General features: G+C 45.9%; 1 protein-coding gene across 1 annotated transcript in view; it reads right to left on the reverse strand.

The window, feature by feature from the left end:
- Positions 1-6,840, reverse strand: part of plekhd1 (pleckstrin homology domain containing, family D (with coiled-coil domains) member 1) — a 311,066-nt gene extending 304,226 nt beyond the window's left edge. The window contains exon 1 of the mRNA XM_063053877.1: positions 6,137-6,840. The gene's annotated coding sequence lies outside the window, so the exon portion shown is untranslated. The remainder of the gene's footprint in view (positions 1-6,136) is intronic.
- Between the last annotated feature and the right edge of the window lie 8,172 nt (positions 6,841-15,012).

Here is a 15,012-nt window from a genome sequence, read left to right on the forward strand (position 1 = left end):
CTTATCCGTCCTAATGTATTTTAACAACTCCAACACCTCCTCTCCCTTAATATCTACATGCTCCAGAACATCAACCTCACTCATATTGTCCTCACCATCAAGTTCCCTCTCATTGGTGAATACCGAAGAAAAGTATTCATTGAGGACCTCGCTCACTTCCACAGCCTCCAGGCACATCTTCCCACCTTTATCTCTAATCGGTCCTACCTTCACTCCTGTCATCCTTTTTTTCTTCACATAATTGAAGAATGCCTTGGGGTTTTCCTTTACCCTACTTGCCAAGGCCTTCTCATGCCCCCTTCTTGCTCTTCTCAGCCCCTTCTTAAGCTCCTTTCTTGCTTCCCTATATTCCTCAATAGACCCATCTGATCGTTGCTTCCTAAACCTCGTGTATGCTGCCGCCTTCCACCTGACTAGATTTTCCACCTCACTTATCACCCGTGGTTCCTTCACCCTACCATTCTTTATCTTCCTCACCGGAACAAATTTATCCCTAACATCCTGCAAGAGATCTCTAAACATCAACCACATGTCCATAGTACATTTCCCTGCAAAAACATCATCCCAATTCACACCCGCAAGTTCTAGCCTTATAGTCTCAGAATTTGCCCTTCCCCAATTAAAAATTTTCCTGTCCTCTCTGATTCTATCCTTTTCCATGATAATGCTAAAGGCCAGGGAGTGGTGGTCACTGTCCCCCAGATGCTCACCCACTGAGAGATCTGTGACCTGACTCGGTTCATTACCTAGTACTAGATCTAGTATGGCATTCCCCCTAGTCGGCCTGTCCACATACTGTGACAGGAATCCATCCTGGACACACTTAACAAACTCTGCCCCATCTAAACCCTTAGAACTAATCAGGTGCCAATCAATATTAGGGAAGTTAAAGTCACCCATAACAACCGCCCTGTTATTTTTGCACTTTTCCAAAATCTGCCTCCCAATCTGCTCCTCTGTATCTCTGCTGCTACCACGGGGCCTATAGAATACCCCCAGGAGAGTAACTGCTCCCTTCCTGTTCCTGACTTCCACCCATACTGACTCAAAAGAGGATCCTGCTACATTACCCACCCTTTCTGTAGCTGTAATAGTATCCCTGACCAGTATTGCCACCCCTTCCCTTTTTCCACCCTCTCTATCCCTTTTAAAGCACTGAAATCCAGGAATATTGAGAATCCATTCCTGCCCTGGTGCCAGCCAAGTCTCTGTAGGAGTAGGGGACTCCATAGTGAGAGGTACAGAAATGGGTTTCTGTGGCAACAGGCGAGATTTGAGGATGGTGTGTTGCCTCCCTGGTGCCAGGATCCAGGATGTCATGGACGGATGGCAGGGAATTCTCAAGAGTGAAGGTGAACATCCGGAAGTGGTGGTGCAGGTCAGCACAAATGATGTGGGGAAGAAGAGGAAAGACATTCTACAGCGTGACTTCAGAAAACTCGGAAGAAGGCTGAAAAGCAGGACTTCCAGGGTGGTTGTCTCCAGTTTGCTTCCAGTTCCCCGTGCTGGAGAGGTCAAGAACAGAGAGATAATGGATCTGAATGTGTGGCTGAGGAACTGGTGCAGGAAGCAAGGATTTACATTCCTGGACCATTGGGGTATGTTTCGGGGTAAGGATGAATTGTACAAAAGGGACGGGTTGCACCTTAATAAGCGGGGCACCAGCATTCTGGCAGGCAGGTTTGCCTTTGCAACACGGGTGTGTTTAAACTAAGTAGTGGGGGGAGGGGACGAACTGGAAATGTAAGGATGGAGTTAAAGGGAAAGTGAGAATATGAGAAGTTAAGAAAGACAGCAGAATCAACAGAGCAGAAAGCTCAAGAAGGGATCGTACAGTATGGCCAAGTGAAATAGGAATTGGTATGGGAGGTGAGGGGAGTAATGAATTAAAAGTATTGTATATGGATGCACGGAGTATCAGAAATAAAGTGGATGAGCTTGAGGCACAGTTGGAAATTGTTAAGTATGATGTTGTGGGAATAACAGAGACATGGCTTCAAGCGGACAAGGCCTGGGAAATGAATATTCAAGGGTATACGTCCTATCGAAAGGACAGACTGATGGGCAGAGGGGGTGGGGTGGCTCTGTTGGTGAGGAATGATACCACCCTGATAGGTATCATATCAGACTGTGATGAGACAGCCTATAGGGAGGAGGTACAGCATTTGACAGAATGGTGTTGTCATAATAACCTGGACTTGAACATCACAAAAACCAAGGAGCTGATAGTAGACTTCAGGAAATCAAAGCACATCGAGCACTCTGCTCTGCACACATATGGGAAAGAGGTGGAGAGAGTAGAGAGTTTCAAGTTCCTTGGCGTCCACATCTCGGCTGACCTCACCTGGACTGCCCATATCTCTTATCAGGTGGGGAAGGCCCAACAGAGGCTCTACTTCCTAAGGAAGTTAAAGCACGCTCTCCTCTCTCATCACCTGCTGATCAACTTCTATCGGACAACTATAGAGAGCCTCCTGACGTATTGCTGTGCAATGTGGTTTGCCAGCTGCACAGAACAGAACAGGAAGGACTTGCAGCGGGTGGTGAGGGTAGCAGAGCGGGTTATTGGCACAACATTACCCTCCCTCAGAGACATTTATACTGGCAGACTTCAAAAGAAGGCTACTTGTATTTCAAAGGATCTCACTCATCCTGGACATCACTTGTTTTCCCCTCTATCTTCTGGGAAGAGATACAGAGCATTAAGGACGAAAACAAAGAGACTCCTTAACAGCTTCTACCCACAAGCAGTGAAATGTATAACACCCCCTTCCGTTCTCCTGACCCCCCTCCTAAGACAGCGGCAGGTAAATGCATCACACTTCCAGGAATGGCAGGTGTGCAATAGTCCTACCCCCCCATCCATATATTATTAATTTTGGACTGCACTCCTGAGGTTTTAGAGTTTATTTTATGTATATATTCTTTGTCATGCTGCAAAACGTTGAGCTGCTAAACTGTGTTTCATTGCTCCACAACAATGACAATAAAGATATTCTAATTCTAATTCTAATATTCAGTCCCTTGCAAGGGGGGACATAGAATGAGGAGATGTAGAGTCAGTATGGATAGAACTGAGAAATTCTAAGGGTAGAAAGACCCTAATGGGAATTATCTACAGGCCCCCAAACAGTAGTCTGGATGTAGGGTGTAAGTTGAATCAAGAGTTAAAATTGGCATGTCGCAAAGGTAATGCTACAGTTGTTATGGGGGATTTCAACATGCAGGTAGACTGGAGGAATCAGGTTGGTACTGGACCCCAAGAAAGGGAGTTTGTGGAGTCCCTCTGAGATGGATTCTTAGAACAGCTTGTACTGGAGCCTACCAGAGAGAACGCAATTCTAGATTTAGTGTTGTGCAATGAACTGGATTTGATCAGGGACCTCGAGGTAAAGGAACCATTAGGAGGTAGTGACTGTAATATGATAAGTTTTAATCTACAATTTGAGAGGGAGAAGGGAAACTCAGAAGTGTCAGTATTACAGTTGAACAAAGGGAACTATGGTGCTATGAGGGAGGAGCTGGCCAAAGTTCAATGGAACAATACCCTAGCAGGGATGACAGTGGAACAGGAATGGCAAGTGTTTCTGGGAATAATGCAGAAGGTGCAGGATCAGTTTGTTCCAAAGAGGAAGAAAGATCCTAAGGGGAGTAAGGGGAGACCGTGGCTGACAAGGGAAGTAATGGACAGTATAAAAATAAAAGAGAAGAAGTATAACATAGCAAAGACGAGTGGGAAGCTGGAGGATTGGGAAACTTTTAAAGAGCAACAGAAGGTAACTAAAAAGGCAATATGCGGAGAAAAAATGAGGTACGAAGGTAAACTAGCCAAGAATATAAAGGAGGATAGTAAAAGCTTCTTTAGGTATGTGAAAAGGAAAAAAAAAGTTAAGACCAAAATTGGGCCCTTGAAGACAGAAACGGGTGAATTTATTATGGGGAACAAGGAAATGGCAGATGAGTTGAACAGGTACTTTGGATCTGTCTTCACTAGGGAAGACACAAACAATCTCCCAGATATAATAGTGGCCAAAGGACCTAGGGTAATGGATGAACTGAAGGAAATTTATATTAGGCAGGAAATGGTGTTGGATAGACTGTTGGGTCTGAAGGCTGATAAGTCCCCGGGACCTGATGGTCTGCATCCCAGGGTAGTTAAGGAGGTGGCTTTAGAAATCGTGGAAGCATTGGTAATCATTTTCCAATGTTCGATAGATTCAGGATCAGTTCCTGTGGATTGGAGGGTGGCTAATGTTGTCCCTCTCTTCAAGAAGGGAGGAAGAGAGAAAACAGAGAATTATAGACTGGTTAGCCTGACATTGGTGGTGGGAAAGATGCTGGAGTTAATTATAAAAGATGAAATTACGTCACATCTGGATAGTAGTAACAGGATCGGTCTGAGTCAGCATGGGTTTACGAAGGGGAAATCGTGCTCGTCTAATCTGGAATTTTTTGAGGATGTAACTATGAAAATGGACAAGGGAGAGCCAGTGGATGTAGTGTACCTGGACTTTCAGAAAGCCTTTGATAAAGTCCCACATAGGAGATTAGTGGGCAAAATTAGGGCACATGGTATTGAGGGCAGAGTACTGACATGGATTGAAAATTGGCTGGCTGACAGAAAACAGAGTAGCGATTAATGGGTACCTTTCGGAATGGCAGGCGGTGACCAGTGGGGTACTGCAGGGTTCAGTGCTGGGACCGCAGCTGTTTACAATATATATTAATGATTTAGATGAGGGAATTAAAAGTAACGTTAGCAAATTTGCCGATGACACAAAGCTGGGTGGCAGTGTGAAATGTGAGGAGGATGTTATGAGAATGCAGGGTGACTTGGACAGGCTGGGTGAGTGGGCAGATGCATGACAGATGCAGTTTAATGTGGAAAAATGTGAGGTTATCCACTTTGGTGGTAAGAATAGGAAGGCAGATTATTATCTAAATGGAGTCAAGTTAGGAAAAGGGGAAGTACAACGAGACCTAGGTGTTCTTGTACCTCAGTCACTGAAAGCAAGCATGCAAGTACAACAGGCTGTGAAGAAAGCTAATGGCATGCTGGCCTTCATAACAAGGGAAATTGAGTGTAAGAGCAAAGAGGTCCTTCTGCAGCTGTACAGGGCCCTGGTGAGACCACACCTGGAGTACTGTGCAGTTTTGGTCTCCAAATTTGAGGAAGGACATTCTTGCTATTGAGGGAGTGCAGCATAGGTTCACAAGGTTAATTCCCGGGATGGCGGGACTGGGCTTGTATACTCTGGAATTTAGAAGGCTGAGAGGGGATCTGATTGAAACATATAAGATTATTAAGGGATTGGACACGCTGGAGGCAGGAAGCATGTTCCCGCTGATGGGTGAGTCCAGAACCAGAGGGCACAGGTTAAGAATAAGGGGTAGGCCATTTAGAACGGAGTTGAGGAAAAACTTTTTCACCCAGAGTGGTGGATGTATGGAATGCTCTGCCCCAGAAGGCTGTGGAGGCCAAGTCTCTGGATGCTTTCAAGAAAGAGATGGATACAGTTCTTACAGATAGCGGAATCAAAGATTATGGGGATAAGGCAGGAACTGGATACTGATGGTGGATGATCAGCCATGATCACAGTGAATGGCGGTGCTGGCTCGAAGGGCCGAATGGCCTACTCCTGCACCTATTGTCTATTATCACCAACAGTAGCTTATCACAAAGGGGACCATCTTCAAGGGAACCACCACCCAGGCAAGGGTTGACACACCGGTAGATTCCACAAGGTTACCCCAAACACACAACGTGATAGCCACTTATCCAGTTTCACGACATAAGAAACAACTCCAACAGTGATTTGCCACAGGGGTGCCTTTCTTCAGTAAACTACCACACCCAGAGGGTAAATACACACGTGGTATTCACAAAGGTTTTCCCCCTCACCAGAGAACCCACTCCTGTGGATTAACTAAGTGATAATCACACTTTCATAGTCGAATGGAAACAAACTCATCCTCACGGGCTACTTAGAGAGAGCATCCAAACAGTGATCTCTTTGTCACTAGGTTTCTTCTGTTTCAAACCTATCGCTCCTATCTTCTCTTCCTGCAAACTTGTTCTAGTTGCAGAAAACTTGCGAGAGTCGTTTATCAATACTCAGGATCGATCTCAACTCACCCCTTTTGGACTACTGAAAGTTTAAACCAGGACCTCACTCACTGGTGTCTTTCATTGATCGAAACCATCTTGACTCTGAGCATGTGTTTCTCTGTGTCTGCAACTGTCCTTGTAAAAAGTAAACACGCTGCAGAGAAACCATAACATCGATTGTCCAACAAATAAATCTCTCTCGCTCTCTCTCCCTCTCACACACAGCTCAAACAGTGTCCAAAAGTCAGTCTCATTCTTCTGGCGTTTTAAAGTGACAGTCCACAGAAAATATGAACCCTAGGGGTACATAACATCCCCACATATCACGCATCTTCCATTTACCATCTTCAATATCAACACTTCCTCACACCTCTCTTATCTGTCTCCACCTACCACCGAGTCCCAACACTTCCCCATCCCTCCCTCATCTGTACCTACCTACCACCCCAGACTCAACATCTCATCCTTCCCTTATCTGTCTCCATATATCATCAGCCATCCTCAGTCTCAATACTAACCCATCCCTTCCTTATCTGTCTCCATCTACCATCCTCAGTCTCAACACTTCCCCATCCCTCAACAGTCTCCCAACCCACCTATCACAACCAGACTTAACACTTCCCCATCCCTTCCTTGTCTCCATCTACCATCCTCAGTCTCAAACTTCCCCATAGCTGTCTCCACTTGCCACCCAACATCCCCTATGTCAAAACACCCCCACTCCCTCACTTATCTATCTCCACCTATCATCTACGCTCATGAGTCTCAAAACCCACCCATCCCTCCCTGATCTGTCTCCATCTACCATCCTCGTTATCAAAACATCCCTGTCCCTCACTAATCTGTCTCCATCTACCATCCACGTTATCAACACTTCCCTGTCCCTCCCTGATCTGTCTCCATCTACCATCCTCGTTATCAACACTTCCTTGTCCCTCCCTGATCTGTCTCCATCTACCATCCTCGTTATCAACACTTCCCTGTCCCTCACTAATCTGTCTCCATCTACCATCCACGTTATCAACACTTCCTCATCCCTCCCTGATCTGTCTCCATCTACCATCCCCGTTATCAACACTTCCCCATGCCTCACTGATCTGTCTCCATCTACCATCCTCGTTATCAACACTTCCCCATCCCTCCCTGATCTGTCTCCATCTACCATCCTTGTTATCAACACTTCCCCATCCCTCACTGATCTGTCTCCATCTACCATCCTCGTTATCAACACTTCCCCATCCCTCCCTGATCTGTCTCCATCTACCATCCTTGTTATCAACACTTCCCCATCCCTCACTGATCTGTCTCCATCTACCATCCTCGTTATCAACACTTCCCTGTCACTCCCTGATCTGTCTCCATCTACCATCCTCGTTATCAACACTTCCCCATCCCTCCCTGATCTGTCTCCATCTACCACCCTCATTATCAACACTTCCCCATCCCTCACTGATCTGTCTCCATCTACCATCCTCGTTATCAACACTTCCCCATCCCTCCCTGATCTGTCTCCATCTACCATCCCCGTTATCAACACTTCCCCATCCCTCCCTGATCTGTCTCCATCTACCATCCTCGTTATCAACACTTCCCTGTCCCTCCCTGATCTGTCTCTATTTACCATCCTCGTTATCAACATTTCCCCATCCCTCCCTAATCTGTCTCCATCTACCATCCTCGTTATCAACACTTCCCCATCCCTCACTAATCTGTCTCCATCTACCATCCTCGTTATCAACACTTCCCCATCCCTCCCTGATCTGTCTCCATCTACCATCCTCGTTATCAACACTTCCCCATCCCTCACTGATCTGTCTCCATCTACCATCCTCGTTATCAACACTTTCCTGTCCCTCCCTGATCTGTCTCTATCTGCCATCCTCGTTATCAACACTTCCCCATCCCTCACTGATCTGTCTCCATCTACCATCCTCGTTATCAACACTTCCCTGTCCCTCCCTGATCTGTCTCTATCTGCCATCCTCGTTATCAACACTTCCCCATCCCTCACTAATGTCTCCATCTACCATCCACGTTATCAACACCTCCCTGTCCCTCCCTGATCTGTCTCCATCTACCATCCTTGTTATCAACACTTCCCCATCCCTCACTAATCTGTCTCCATCTACCATCCCCATTATCAACACTTCCCTGTCCCTCCCTGATCTGTCTCCATCTACCATCCCCGTTATCAACACTTCCCTGTCCCTTGCTGATCTATCTCCATCTACCATCCTCGTTATCAACACTTCCCCATCCCTCACTAATCTGTCTCCATCTACCATCCTCGTTATCAACACTTCCCCATCCCTCACTAATCTGTCTCCATCTACCATCCCCGTTATCAACACTTCCCCATCCCTCACTAATCTGTCTCCATCTACCATCCCCGTTATCAACACTTCCCTGTCCCTCCCTGATCTGTCTCCATCTACCATCCTCGTTATCAACACTTCCCCATCCCTCCCTGATCTGTCTCCATCTACCATCCTCGTTATCAATACTTCCCCATCCCTCCCTGATCTGTCTCCATCTACCATCCTAGTTATCAACACTTCCCCATCCCTCCCTGATCTGTCTCCATCTACTATCCTCGTTATCAATACTTCCCCATCCCTCCCTGATCTGTCTCCATCTACCATCCACGTTATCAACACTTCCCTGTCCCTCCCTGATCTGTCTCCATCTACCATCCTCGTTATCAAAGCTTCCCCATCCCTCCCTGATCTGTCTCCATCTACCATCCTCGTTATCAACACTTCCCCATCCCTCCCTGATCTGTCTCCATCTACCATCCCCGTTATCAACACTTCCCTGTCCCTCCCTGATCTGTCTCCATCTACCATCCTTGTTATCAACACTTCCCTGTCCCTCCCTGATCTGTCTCCATCTACCATCCTCATTATCAACATTTCCCCATCCCTCCCTAATCTGTCTCCATCTACCATCCTCGTTATCAACACTTCCCTGTCCCTCCCTGATCTGTCTCCATCTACCATCCACGTTATCACCACTTCCCCATCCCTCCCTGATCTGTCTCCATCTACCATCCTCGTTATCAACACTTCCCCATCCCTCACTGATCTGTCTCTATCTGCCATCCTCGTTATCAACACTTCCCTGTCCCTCCCTGATCTGTCTCCATCTACCATCCACGTTATCAACACTTCCCCATCCCTCCCTGATCTGTCTCCATCTACCATCCTCGTTATCAACGCTTCCCCATCCCTCACTGATCTGTCTCTATCTGCCATCCTCGTTATCAACACTTCCCCATCCCTCCCTGATCTGTCTCCATCTACCATCCTCGTTATCAACACTTCCCCATCCCTCACTAATGTCTCCATCTACCATCCTTGTTATCAACACTTCCCTGTCCCTCCCTGATCTGTCTCCATCTACCATCCACGTTATCAACACTTCCCCATCCCTCCCTGATCTGTCTCCATCTACCATCCTCATTATCAACACTTCCCCATCCCTCACTGATCTGTCTCTATCTGCCATCCTCGTTATCAACACTTCCCCATCCCTCCCTGATCTGTCTCCATCTACCATCCTCGTTATCAACACTTCCCCATCCCTCACTAATGTCTCCATCTACCATCCTTGTTATCAACACTTCCCTGTCCCTCCCTGATCTATCTCCATCTACCATCCACGTTATCAACAGTTCCCCATCCCTCACTAATCTGTCTCCATCTACCATCCCCGTTATCAACACTTCCCCATCCCTCCCTGATCTGTCTCCATCTACCATCCCCGTTATCAACACTTCCCCATCCCTCCCTGATCTGTCTCTATCTACCATCCTCATTATCAACACTTCCCCATCCCTCCCTGATCTGTCTCAATCTACTATCCCCATTATCAACACTTCCCCAGCATCCCCTTAGCTGTTACTATGCACCACACCCAGTTTCAACATTTCCCAATCCCTCCCTCATCTGTCTCCACCTACCAATCCCTGACTCAATACATCTCCATCCCTCCCTTATCTGGCTTGATCTGCAGTCCTCAGTCTCAACACTTCTTCATTCCTCCCGTTCTCCTCCAATCACTCTCAGCCTCAGAATACTTCCCCAATCCTCCATTATCTGTCTCCACCTATCATCCCAAGTCTCAACACTTTCCCATCTGTCCCTGTTATATCTCCATCTACCATCCTGCTCTCAATACTTCCCTTGTCTGTCTCCACCTACAATCCGCAATACTCCATCCCTCTCTTATCTGTTTTCATCTGTCACCTGCAGGTTCTACACTTCCATTTCCCTTCCTTATTCATCTCCACCTACATCCCCCACCCCGACTTAATACTTTCCCATCTCGCCAATCATCTATCAGCATCAGTCACACTTCCTATCCCTCCCTTATTTGTCAACACCCTTCTTCCAAAATCTCAAAATGTTCTATTTTTTCCCTCATCTCTCATCACCTATCACCACAGTCAACACATCTGCATCACCCTTTATCTGTCCCCACCTACCAACCCCATTCCCTTATCTGTCCCCAACTACCACCTACCACCACCAGTCTCAATACTTTTTCATTCCTCCAGCAGGTCTTCATCAACCGCTACCATCTTCAGTCTCAAACTTGCCCATCCCATCTACCATCCTTTGCCTCAATCATACCCCATCCCTCCCTTATCTCTCTCCACCTACAACCCCCAGTCTCACCACTTCACCACCACTCCCTTATCTCTGTCAACCTTCCACCTACCAACCCCAATGTCAACACTTCCCCATCACCCCATATCTGTCTCCACCCATCACCTACCATTCCTAGTCTCAACACTTCCCTATCCCTCCCTGATCTATCTCCATCAACAATCCAGTGTCCACACTTCCCCACCCCTCCGTTAGCTGTCTCTAACTACCACAAACCACCCCCAGACTCACTTGCCCAACCCTCCCTTGTCTGTATCCACCTAATTACAATCCCTATTGTCAACAATTGCTCATCCTTCCCTTGTCTCCACCTACCACTCTCAACACACTTCCCCATCCTTCTCTTATCTGTCTCTCCACCTACCACCCTCCAGTCCAAGTCTCAACACTTCCCCATCCTTCTCTTATCTGTCTCTCCACCTACCACCCTCCAGTCCAAGTCTCAACACTTCCTTATCCTTTCCTCTATCTGGCTCCATCTACTATCCTCAGTCTCAACTCTTTCCCATCCCTCCCCTTTCTGTCTCCATCTCCCAATCCTCCCTTGGCTGTCTCCACCTGTCACCCTCAGACTCAACATTTCCTCTTACCTCCCTTATCCGTCTCCACCTACGACCTACCCTAACCAGTCTCAACACTTTTCCATCCGTCCCAGATCTTTCTACATCTACCGAGTCTCAACACTACTCCATCCCTCCCTTATCTGTCTTCACTTACATCCTCAGTATCAACACTTCCCCATTGCTCCCTCACTGTCTATATATATCACCATCAGATGCAACACTTCCCCACCTCTCCCTTTTGTCTCCACCTACCACCTACAACCCAGACTCACCACTTCCCCTCCCTCCCTTATCTGACTCCATCTGCCATCCCCAGTCACATTTCCCCACCCCTCCCTTATCTCTGTCAATTTTTCACCTACCAACCCCCAATATCAGCATTTCCCCATCACTCCTATATCTATCTTCACCTATCACCTACCATTCCTAGTCTCAATACTTCCCCATTCCTTCGTTGTCTCCACCTACCACCCCCAGTTTCAACACATCCCCATCCCTCCTGTTTCTGACTCCAGATACCATCCTCAGTCACAACATTTACAGTGGGAAATTAACTGCATAGTTTTGGAATGTGGGAGGAAAGAGCACCAGGAGAAAACTGACACAGACACAAGGTGAACACACCAACTCTATACATACAGCATTCACCATCAGGGCTCAGAGTCTCTAAACTGTGAAGCACTGGATGTACCTGCATAACTGCTCTGAAACTTGCTCCTTTACCAGACTCCCTAAAACAACTTTGATCAAACTTTGGTAATTTACCTTAACATCTTTAGTCACATTTTGTTTTGGAATACTTGGGATATTTTGTCACAATAAATGAGCAGCATGAATATAAGCTGCTATCATTGCACAGGGAATGCAGGATCAATGAGGTGTACCAGGACAGCATACTTTCCACAACACTCACAAAGTACTGGAAGGACTCAGCAGGCCAGACAGCATCTATGGGGAAAAAAAGCACAGTCGACGTTCTGGGACAAAACCCTTTGGCAGGACTGCCCACAATACTTTCCACAACACTACTTCGAAGCAGAGGAATTGTTCCTTGTGTCTCACCAATATTCAACTGTCAACATCATAAAGACATCCAATCATTAATGTTGTTTAGGGCAAGTTAGTGAGGCATTCATCTTCTTGTACCAGCTCAGCCATTCAGTACAATTGCAGCTGTTCTTCTACCTCAGAACCACTCTCCTCTATTAGCCTATATCAATTAATTCTCTAAATATTCAGAAATCTGTTGATCTTCTCAATATACAGTGGCAAACAGACTGCACACAATATTTCAGATTTGGTCTAAATGTTTTATAAAGTGTACTATAACCTTCCTGTACTTATGCCATAGCTCATGAATAAGTATCCTGTATTCTTTCACCGCCAGCTTCTGGGATCCTTGAACTTGTATAGTGGCCGTCTGTTCCTCAACATGCTGGGATCCTGTTGTTCACTGTGTAGTTTCAGTTGAAATTAAACTTTCTGCCTCATGTACCTTATCTGAAAGGATAGAAGATTGAGCAAATGATATAAAAATTTCCCACAGAACAGAGCTGTTAGGACTTTAAAATCAGAGCACTGAATGAACAATATTTGTACTGTATGGCAGAATTACTATAACACTGTCACCCACAATTCAGATTGACCAACCACATCACTGACACAGTCACTTGGGGTACAAATAGCTCCATCTCCATAAGCAAAATTAAAATGCAAAGAATTCCATTTGAATGTTCACACAATTGTGTGTCTCTGCCTTTTATCATGGAATGTCTTGCATCGAGTTAGAATGCCTGCAATAGAGCACACTTCTGCAGTTGTTTTTTGCTTTTGAGTTCTTGTTTAGAATTATTGCTTAGTAAACAATATGTACGTGGATAAGGAATCTAGACAGAAATGGTCCGGCTAATGCAGAACTTGGGTCAAACATTCTATCAGATGTAGGAGCAGTCTGTAGGATGATGAAAAACAAAAAGACCTATCCACTAATTCTATGCAGAAGTGTAATTCCATTAAAACCATATGAAAAGGCGTTACCTTAAGGTTGTTATAGCCAGGGTGGTAATGGGGACACGCTCCCACTACCTATCAAACGCTGCCAATGGAGTACATCTCAAGTAGCCTCTGGCAACCCAGTCAGGCTTCTGGCCTTCATGTGTGGCTTATAACCCCAGTGGAACTGTTTCTACTGACAGGAGAAGGGGCAAAGGCGGATTACTGGCACTTTAAAACCAGTCACCTAGAGAATGAGGGGCTCATCTAGAAGGAAAAACTCTGATCTCAAATCTCCGCTGCATTGCGGCTGAACCTACTCATGGGGAAGGATTCAGGAGTAACCCAGAACTGGAGACCCTTAGGCAGTCATACGCTGAGTTTAATGTGGACCGACAACTCTTGTGACATGTATCAGTCTCTACCATTCCTTTGGATTCAATCAGCTGCGTGGAGAAGGGGAGCCTGCTACATGGGCAACAGCTTGCTCTCCATAATCGGACTGCCCAGGCTTGTGTATCATGTAGAAAGATGGAATGAAAAATCGATGTTCGACCCTGACCACGAGGGCTTCAAGATGAAAGGGCAATGGTCCTTGTACTTGCCACCTTAACCCATTTAGTCAGGCTGATTTGAGTGTTTTATTAAGATGAAACAAGATAATGTAGTCAATAGCTAATAAAAGCAAAAAAAAAAGCAGTAAAAAAAAAGGAAATTTTGAATTTTTAGAAGCAGAAGCACCATTTACCAGAAGGGACACGGAAGATGATTGACAAAGTGATGGTAGTGCAATATTTTTAAACTCTCCTGGTCCTGGGATCTGTAATACTCATCCCACAAGGATTGTGAAGTAGATTCCCTTCACAGTATTAAAAAGGAACTGGATAAATATCTGGGGGTGGGGTGGGGCAGGAATTTTGCAGGACTACGGTATAAAAGAAACAGGACAATTGAGTAACAAGCCCAATAAATCACGAAGGCATTGAAAATGTGGGCTAAATGCAGGAAAGTGCAACTTCTATAGCAATATGCACAACATGCAGGAGGTATTCAGTAAGTTAGTCAACTGGTTACTCTCTCCACAGATCTGCCTGACTTGCCGAGTTCCACCAGCATTTTCTGCATGTTGCTCAAGATTTCCAACACCTGCAGAACCTGCTGTGCTTGGGACTACTTCAGATAGAGTTACAGCACCACGGTAGTGTAGTGGTTAGTGCAACAATATTCCGAGTTCCAATTCCTGTGTCATTCTGTAAGGAGTCTCTGTATGTCCTCTCCATGAAATGCGTGGGTGTTGCCCTGTTTCCTCCCACCGTACGAAAATGGTTAATCATTGTAAATCGTCCCGAGGTTAAGTTCAGGTTAGATGAGGTTTGTCACGGGCTGCTGCTGCGGTGAAGCTCAAAGGGCCCATTCCGTGCTGTATCGCTAATTAAATAATTGCCCATTGGATATAGTGTGCCGAAGAGGCTGTTTCTGTACTGAACAACTCCATAATTTACCTCTTTCAAAGAGGTGGCTCAGCAAAATCTACTCAATAGTTCCCCAAGGTTTCAAAGGTTTGTTGTTACCTTCCCATTGTTTTTGTGGAGAAGAGGTCAAGGTAGAATGTTTTTCAGTTTAAAGAGATCTTTATAAAGAGATGGGATAAAAGAAAAGTTGTACAGAACAAAGAATG

Source organism: Mobula hypostoma, chromosome 1, assembly GCF_963921235.1.
Source record: "Mobula hypostoma chromosome 1, sMobHyp1.1, whole genome shotgun sequence".
Classification (NCBI taxonomy): Eukaryota; Metazoa; Chordata; class Chondrichthyes; order Myliobatiformes; family Myliobatidae; genus Mobula; species Mobula hypostoma.